We start from the raw sequence: 9,651 nt of genomic DNA on the forward strand, positions 1-9,651 counted from the left end.
AGAAACTCAACAAAGAAACAAAAGAAGTTATGTCTCAATTGGGTTTAACAGACATCTGTAGAACATTGCATCTAACACAAAAGAATATACCTTCTTCTCTGCTCCACATGGAACCTTCTCTAAAAATCGACCACATGCTAGGCGGCATAACAAACCTCAACAGATCCAAAAAAAAAAATTGCAATAGTCCCATGTATTTTATCAGACCACCATGCTTTGAAGTTGGAATTCAACAACACAAATCGCAGAAACCCTACAAACTCATGGAAACTGAACAAAACTCAATTGCACTATACCTGGGTCAAAGAAGAAATAAAGAAATTAAGCACGTCCTAGAATTCAATGAGAATGAGGACACAACATACCCAAACTTATTGGATACCTTGAAAGCAGTGCTACTAGGGAAGGTCATTGTACTAAGTGCCCATATTAAGAAAACGGAGGAAAGTCACATTAGGGAATTAACAGCACAACTGAAAGGCTTAGAACAAGAGAAGCAAACTCACTCACCGTGGAGGAGTAGATGCCAGTAAATAATCAATTTGAGGTAGAAACCAGGAAAACAATACAAAAAAAAAAATCAATGAAACTTAAGAGTTGGTTTTTCGAGAAAATCAACAGGACAGACAAACCTTTATCCAAACTAACAAAAAAGCAGAGAGAGAACATGTAAATTAACAAAATCAGAAACAAAAAGGGGGACATAATAACAGACACTGAGGAAATCTGGACAATTTTCAGCTCATACTTTGAAAACCTTTACTCTACAAAATTTGAAAATTCAAAGGAAATGCACAAATTTCTGGATAACTATCACTTACAAAAATTAAATCAACAACACATAATCAACTTAAATAGACCTATAACCCCTAATGAAATCGAAGCAATCATCAAAAGCCTCCCAACCAAAAAAAAAAGCAAATGGCTTCAGTGCAGAATTCTACCAGAAATTCAATGGAGAGCTAATACCAATACACCTCAAATTGTTCCAGAAAATAGAAGCAGAAGGCTCATTACCAAACTCTTTTTAAGAGTTCGCAATTACCTTGGTACCCAAGTCACACAAAGACACAACGAAGAAAGAAAATTACAGGCCAATATCCCTCATGAAAATTTATGCAAAAATACACAATAACATACGGGCAAACTGAATCCAAGAACACAACAGAGAAATCATCAGAGAAACCATGATAAAGGAAGCTTCATCCATGGGTTGCAGGGATGGTTCAACATACTAAAATCTATCAACGTGATCCACTATATAAACAAATATAAAAAGAAAAACCACATGATCATCTTCTTAGATGCTGAAATAGCCTTCAACAAAATTCAACACCCTTTCAGGATAAAGGTCTTAGAGAGATCAGGGATAACAGGAACATACCTAAACATAATAAGAGCAATATACAGCAAACCAACAGCAAACATCAAACTGAATGGGGAGAAGCTTAAGGCGATTCCTCTAAAATCAGGAAGAAGACAAGGCTGCCCTCTCTCTCCATATCTCTTCAATATTGTACTTGAAGTTCTAGCTAAAGCAATAAGACAACAAAAGGAGATCAAGTGGATAAAATTTGGAAAAGAAAAATTCAAACTTTCTCTATTTGCAGACAATATGATAGTTTACATAAGTGACCCAAAAAACTCTACCAGGGAACTCCTTCAGCTGATAAACACCTTCAGCAAACTAGCAGGATACAAGTTAAATGAAAAAAATCAGTAGCCCTACTAAATACAGATGACATAGGGGCTTAGAAAGAAATCAGAGAAACATCATCCTTTACAATAGCCACAAACAACATAAAGTATCTTGGGGTAATGGCTTACCAAACAAGTGAATGACCTGTATAGCAAAAACTTTGTGTCTGTAAGAAAGAAATTACAGAAGATACCAGAAAATGGAAAGATCTCCCACGTTCTTGGATAGGTAGGATAAACATAGTAAAAATGGCAATCTTTCCAAAAGCAATCTACAGATTCAATGCAATCCCCATTAAAATTCCTGCACAATTCTTCACTGACCTTGAAAGGAAAATAATCAACTTTATATGGAAAAACAAAAGACCTAGAATAGCCCAAACAACCCTGTACAATAAAGAAACTTCAGGAGGCATCACCATCCCCGACTTCAAGCTATACTACAGAGCTATAGTCCTAAAAACAGCATGGTATTGGCACCAAAACAGACAGGTAGATGAATGGACTTGAATCTAAAATCCTGACATTAACCGACACACCTAAGAACACACCTGATAATTTTTAACAATACAGCTGAAATTATACAATGGGGGGAGGAAAGCATCTTCAACAAATGGTGCTGGAACAACTGGATGATGGTGTATAGGTTCAACCCATGTCTATCACCATGCACAAAACTCAAGTCCAAGTATATTAAAGACCTCAACAAAAATCCAACCACTCTGAATCCCTTAGAAGAGAAAGTGAGAGGTACTCTTGAACAAATTGGTACAGGAGACCGCTTCCTGAACATAACTCCAGTAGCATAGACACTAAGATCAACAATTAATAAATGTGACCTCCTCAAACTTTGAAGCTTTATGGCAAAGGATATTCTTGACAAGAACAAATGGCAGCCCACAGACTGGGAAATGAGCTTCACCAATCCTACATCTGACAGAGGGTTGATCTCCAAAATATAGAAAGAACTCAAGAAACTAGTCAACAAAACACCAAATAACCCTATTTTAAAAAATGGGGTACAGAACTGCATAGAGAACTCTCAATAGAGGAAATCAAAAAGGCTGAAAGACACTTAAGAAAGTGCTCAACATCCTTAGCTATCAGGGAAATGCAAATCAAAACAACTTTGAGATACCATCTTACTCCTGCCAGAATGGCTAAAATTAGAAACACCAATGACAATTTATGCTGGAGAGGATGTGGAGAAAGGGGAACACTCCTCCACTGCTGGTGGGAGTGCAAACTCGTACAGCCATTTTGGAGATCAGTATGGCGATTCCTCAGGAAATGGGAATTAGTTTACCATAGGACCCAGCAATCCCCCTCTTAGGCATATACCCAAAGGATTCACATCCATCCACGCAACAAAGACATCTGTTCAACTATGTTCATAGCAGCACTATTTGTAATAGCAAGAACCTGGAAGCAACCTAGATGCCCCTCAATTGAAGAATGGTTAATGAAGATGTGGCACATCTACACAATGGAATACTACTTTGCAGAAAAAAATAATGGTATCTTGAAATTCGCAGGCAAGTGGATGGCACTTGAAGAAACCATCCTGAATGAGGTAACCCAGTCACAAAAAGAGGAACACGGTATGTACTCACTCATATATGGATTTTAGACCTAGATCAAATGATCACCAGCCTAAAATTCACACCGCCAGAGAAACTAGCATACAAGTAAGATTCTAAGAGATTCAAAAAGGTCCCTGACAGAAGGGGAAATGGACAAGATCCCCTGAGCATATTGGGAGTGGGGGTGTAATGAATGGAGAGGGAGCTAGAGGAAAAAGAAGGGGAGTAATGGAAAGCACATGGTACTAGGAAGATTGAATCAGGTGAGGAATAGATGAGAGAAATGAGAGAGAGAGAGAGACCATAAAAGAGGGAGCCATTATAAGTTTGAAGAGAAAACTGATTCTAGAGAAATGTCCAGAGACCTAAAAGTCTGACCCCAACTAACAATCTGACCAACAGTGGAAAGGCTACCTTGTATGCCCTTCCCTGATAATGAGATTGATAACTAACTTGTATGCCATCATAGAGCCCTCATCTAGTAGCTGATGGAAACAGAAGCAGACATCCACAGCTAAACACTGATCTGAACTTGAATCCAGATGCAGAGAGGGAGGACAAGCCCAGGCTGCAGAAACACATAAAGACAGCTGAACTGAACAAGGAGGAGCTAATGGGTTCCCAGACTGATACCTGGGAAGCCAGCATGGGACTGACTCAGACATCCTAATCATGGGTCTCAGTTGCAAGGCCTGGGCAGTCTAAGGCACCTCTGACAGTGGAACCAGGATGTATCCCTTGTGCACAAAAGGACTTCAGGAGCACATTCCCCACGGAGAGATACTCCCTTAACTTAGATGACCCCTCCTGGAAGGCAACACCCTACATGTGGAGTGGGGGGAATGGGATGGGAGGGTGGGATAGTGAGAAGGAAGAAGGTAGGAAGGTAGGGAAGGAGGGAGGGAGAGGGAACTGGAATCGATATGTAAAATAAGAAAAATAAATAAAAAAAATTCTAAACGTTATCAACTTAAATCACGACTGAAATTTGTTATATGATAAATAAAAACCCAGAGACTGATAGTGCAGTTCAAGCTTCAACCTGAATATCAGAAAAGCAAAGCAGCCAGCTACTAGCTCTGTCCTCAGTGTGGCTGAAGAATAAGTCTTCCAAGGCTGACTTTGTTACTGGAATTCATAGAATGTTTTCCTAAGTGCTGAGATCACCTTTGTGTGAGTTGTTTCTCTTTACGACTGGATACATTTTGTGTATCTTATTATGGCATTGCTTTTCCTTTGAGTCCTGGGATTAAAGGTGTGTGCTACCACTGCCTGGCTTTATGGCTTGTGAGTTTGTCTGCTGGGATTAAAGGTGTGTATCACTCACCACTGCCTGGCTCCATATTTTGTGGCTAGCTTTGCTTCCTGTACCCTTGGGCAAGCTTTAATAAATCACAAATAATATATCACCATGGAAATTATTATTTGTAATATTAAGTTGGTATTTCTATTCAAGTAAAAATATATTTACTATTTATTTTTTCTCGGGTTTAAAAATGTTTCACTTACTGTACTACTTTCTTATTCAGGAAAGACTGTCAAAATCACTAATACCCTTTGATAATATTCTATAAAAACAATAAATGACACACTTAAAACCTGGAGGTGAAAGGATGGAAAAATACAGCCTAACTCTCCAGTGACCCCAGGAAGCTAGAAGTTTAAAATACTATCTAAAAAGTTCTAAAACCCTGAAATTCCAGACCCTGTCCTCTGCCAGTAAATAGGCAAGGTCACAGACAGGCCCTTGAGTACGTAATCTTGGCCTAGTAAGACAACAGAAAATGAGCTAACAAACCGCTTATCTGACTTCATAAAGTGCTTGTGAAACCCCCGCCTCAGTCACCTATGTGTGGGCTTTGTTGTAAACCCTATAAAAACTGTCTCAATTCTGCCCGCGAGGTCCTCAGTCCTATGACTTGTGCCCCAGTGAACTTAGAATAAAAATTCCTCGTACTATTTGCATAGAGACTGCTTCTCGTGAGTGATTTGGAGTGTCGCCTTTCCTGGGTGGGAGAGTGAAGGTCCACACTCTACAGGTCTTTCAGAGATAGTCATTTGTTTCCATAGTGATATGTTAGGGAATCCTGAGTTTCTTTATTAATTCTTAGCTCCCTAGTTGACCTGATGAGAACCTGTAGCTTGTTGCCATTTTGCCATTTTTAATAGATTGATTTAAATAGTTATCACTGAAGAGAGATGGTTTACCATTGAAGAGTACATACTGTTCATATACATATATGAACACAGTACTAATACGCACGCACACACATGCACACATGCACACATGCACACACACACAGGGACTATATATATATACATACATATATATATATACATATACATATACATATACATATACATATATATATATGTTCATAAACACACACACAAGAACAATTAAAGGGGAAAAAATGAGACCATGAAATTGAGATAGAGGGTGTACCCGAAAGAAGTAGTCTGAGCAAAAGGAAAGAGAACGTGATATATTATATATTGTTATGTAAGTAAATTCCTGTAGCAAACCAAACATTGTCTTGTATATAGCAAAAAATATCTGTAAGTTTATATCTATAAAAATCTAATTGCATCACTTGCCCATTTCCTTTCCCTCCCTCCCATCCCTCTCATGTATACCCACCATCTCTTGCTCTCTCAAACTCATGACCTCATACCTCTTTTCTTTAATTGCTGTTATATATATTTTAGCCATGGGACATTTTGCCAAACCCACTCTTCCTCATCACTGATTTTTAATTCCTCTTGCCCCATTCCCAGGTTTTTAGAACCCATTTGTGTGTGTGTGTGTGTGTGTGTGTGTGTGTGTGTGTGTGTGTGTGTACATAGGATCCACATATGATAAAGAAAATATGTGATGTTTGTCTTTCTAGGTATGGGTAATGTCACTCAGTATGTATTTCAGTTCCATTTCCCTAAAAATTATGATTTCACTTTTCTATACTTCTGAATAAATCCTATTGTCTATACCCTTTTTCATTATTCACTCATCTGTTGATAGAAATCTAAGAAGTTTTCATTTGCTGTCCATCATGAATAAAGCAACAATAAGCATTGATGGTTCAGTATTTCTATGATAGGATATAGAGTTCTATGGGTATATGCCAAGTAATGCTATAGCATATTGATAATGCCTTTTTAATTTTTGAAGAATCCTCCATATTGATCTTGATAACGTGTATGTTAGTTTTCACTCCCGTTCATAGAGAATGAGGGTTCTTCTTTCCCCTCATAGTCTCCAACATTTGTTGTCAGATTTCTTAATGATAGCCAATCTGAATGAAGTGTGGTGCTACCTCAAAGTAGTTATACTTTGCAATTCCTTGATGACTGGAGATGATGAACACATCTTTAAATTGTTATTGACCAGTTGTTTTTCTTCTTCTGAGAACTATCTGTTCATTTCATTAGCATATTTTTGATTGACAGTTTTATTTCCTTGGTGTTTAATTCTGAAATACTTTGTGAATTCTGGTATTAGTCCCTGTCTAAAGAACAGCAGGCAAAACTTTTCTCCCATTTTGGGCTGTCTGTTCTTTTGATGGTTTCTTTGCTGTTCAAAAACATTTTAATTTCATGTAGTCCCATCTGGTGATTCTTGGAGTTCTGATGAAATACTTCTTGCCTAAAACTATGTTGAAGTACATTTCCTATTTTCCTCTAGCATTTTTAGTATTTCAGGTTTTGAATTAAAGTCTTTGATACAATTTCAGGTGATTTTTGTTGCAGGTGAAATATATGAATTACATTTCATTCTCTTGCAAGTGGATATTGAGTTTTTCCAGCACCATTTGTTGAATAGGTTGCCTTTTATCAACTGCATGAATATTACATTTTTTCTTTTAAAAAATTAGGTGGCCATAGATTTATTATATTTCCTTAGTACTTTATTCTCTTCCATTGGGTCTGTTTCTTTTTATGCCAGAATCAGCTATCTGTTTTTACACTAGTATGTCTTTGTAACTCTGTCATACAAGTTGAGGTCAGGTATTACAATACATTTAACTATATACTTTCTTAGAATTGCTTTTCTATTTGTGGACTTTCATAGTTCCATATGAATTCTTAAATTGACTTTCATTCAATTTTGGGGGAGTTGTTTGTTTATTTTATAAATTTATGCATGTATGGAATGCATACTACCCATTCCCCACCTATGAATTGTTTGGGAATTTTTCCCACTTCTTTAAAAAATGACATAGAAGTTCGGTAGAACATTCATTGTGTCTGAAATCACCCACTCCTTAAAATGTTGCTATAATGCAGCAGTAAATTCATATGGCCCTTGGCTTTCCTTCATGAGGAGACATTGCATTTGAACATTTGAAAATTGAAATCTTTTTAGTAAAATATAATGACACCACTTCCCCTCTTCCCTATCCTCCTATTAAATCCTCCCCTGTCCCTTCCCTCTAAGTTCTCCCATGTCCCTCCTCTCACTCCGTCTCAAATTAATGAACTCATCATCATCATAATCATTATCATCATTATCATCATTATTATCAGATAGGCATAATAAATAAACAAATCAAACATAAATACAACCTTTTGAGTTTTTTTTCAGTATAATTCTTTTAATGTAATATTTTATAAATTTAAACCTGTGCTTAAAATGCTCCATTGTTTAGGATTAATGGCAATGAGATGGAAAAGTATTTGAACAGATCTAAATTTCCTAGCCCACCCAATAAATAAGTGGTCAGTAACCTTACGGGTACTTAAAACTATACTGGTGGCTTTTCCATTGCTGCATACACTTCCTAGTTCACAGACATCTATTTGTATGCTTGCTACTCAGTCACATCAATACATAAGTCTTAGGCCCCAAACTAAAGACTAACTGTAAAACTGAGCAGTTTTTATTTTTCTTTTTCTTTACAATTATGGGTAAGGCAGCTTGGTAGTATTCAGAAAGATCACAGTGATGTTTTCCAAAGGATGTGTAGTCTTCGATGGAAGTCACTATCAAACCAGCAAGGCAGCATTTATGCACCCATCATTTTCAGGATTGTTAGTAACTTGGGCATACTTTCCCCAGATAACCTTGCCTCCTTGTGTCACCAGGCCCAATTCACTCACATTCACTTCAATAACTGTGCCTTTGGTGATTACACCCAGAGTTGTATATAATGGGGATGATGGGTTCTTTTTCACACCAAGTATTGGCAGGCAAAAAGTAGCTTTCAGCTCAGGATGTGTGACATGGGCTTTTTTGAAGCGCAGGCCCATTGGCCTAATGAAACTTTCATATTTAGGTGGTTTTCTTGTAAAGCCATCACCAACAAAGCAGACTTTAGTAACCATCCTCTTCCATGCCTTCTTTTTTCTTTTTCCTTTTCAAATAACTTTCAATACTTCTGTTTCTCCTTGGGCACGGACTTTGGGTAGAGGGACTTCCCATTTTCCCGCCTTCTCTTTTCGTTTCTTCTTAATCATGTTGGAGAGTACTTTTGCTCTAGACTGTCCCTCTCTGTCCAGCAGATAGGCGGGTACTGCTCCTTGTGGGGTCTTCTCATCATCCTTTTGTTTGGTGTTTCTCTTTTCATGAATCTTAATAGTCTTTTTCATTTGTATTTTCTCAGCATGGTGCTGTTTATGGTAGAGCTCAGCCTTCAGGCCAATCATTTTTTTTTTTTTGGCCTTCTTTGAACGTTCATGGGCCTCCCAGCTTTCTTTCTTTCTCTTTTTCACATGGTAATCCAAACGATTTGCGGTGTAATTCAATATATTCATTTTGTGGCATGATGACAGCCGCGGAACAGCAGTCCACGACCTCCCGGGCGCTAAAAGCCTCTTCTGGGTCTCACTAGTCCACGAGCCCACTTCGCGGAAGGCGGAACAGGAAAAGCCTTTTTGAGTTTTTTTAGTGTGATTTTTGTGTATATGATTTCAGGGCTGAGAGCTTTGTTTTGGGGAAGCTGTTAGGGGACTCATCCCTGGAAGAACAATTATTAGTTGCCTCTAGATCTTTGTATAGTGGTGGGACCTCATTAAATCCTTCCCCTTTTTGTGTTAGAATGTCTACTGATGTTGTAATTGCTCAGGTCTTGTTTGAACGGCCATATTATTGAAGTTGTACGGTAAAAATTCCCTGTCACAGAAGACAATCTTTCTACAATCTCTTCCAATCTTTCTACCCAAGCTTCTGTGAAGTTACCTGAGTTTTAGGTGCAGAAATTATGCTGTATCAATTAGGGCTTTAGTCCCCATGAACTGTTGATCTCTGCATTATGACCAGTGTGGTTTTTCTGTAACGGTCTCCATTTGCTACAGAGAGAAGCTTCTTTGTTGAGAAGTGAGAGATTCTGTCCATGGGTACAAAGATTTTAGAAAGCAGTTAGGAATGGTGGTC

The 9,651-nt window shown here is 37.8% G+C and overlaps 1 pseudogene; it reads right to left on the bottom strand.

Annotated features, from left to right (window-relative positions):
- Nucleotides 1-8,136: 8,136 nt before the first annotated feature.
- On the bottom strand, nt 8,137-9,139 carry LOC127217725 (ribosome biogenesis protein NSA2 homolog; annotated as a pseudogene).
- Between the last annotated feature and the right edge of the window lie 512 nt (nt 9,140-9,651).

The sequence above is a fragment of the Phodopus roborovskii genome, unplaced genomic scaffold (genome assembly GCF_943737965.1).
Source record: "Phodopus roborovskii unplaced genomic scaffold, PHOROB, whole genome shotgun sequence".
NCBI classification, from domain to species: Eukaryota; Metazoa; Chordata; class Mammalia; order Rodentia; family Cricetidae; genus Phodopus; species Phodopus roborovskii.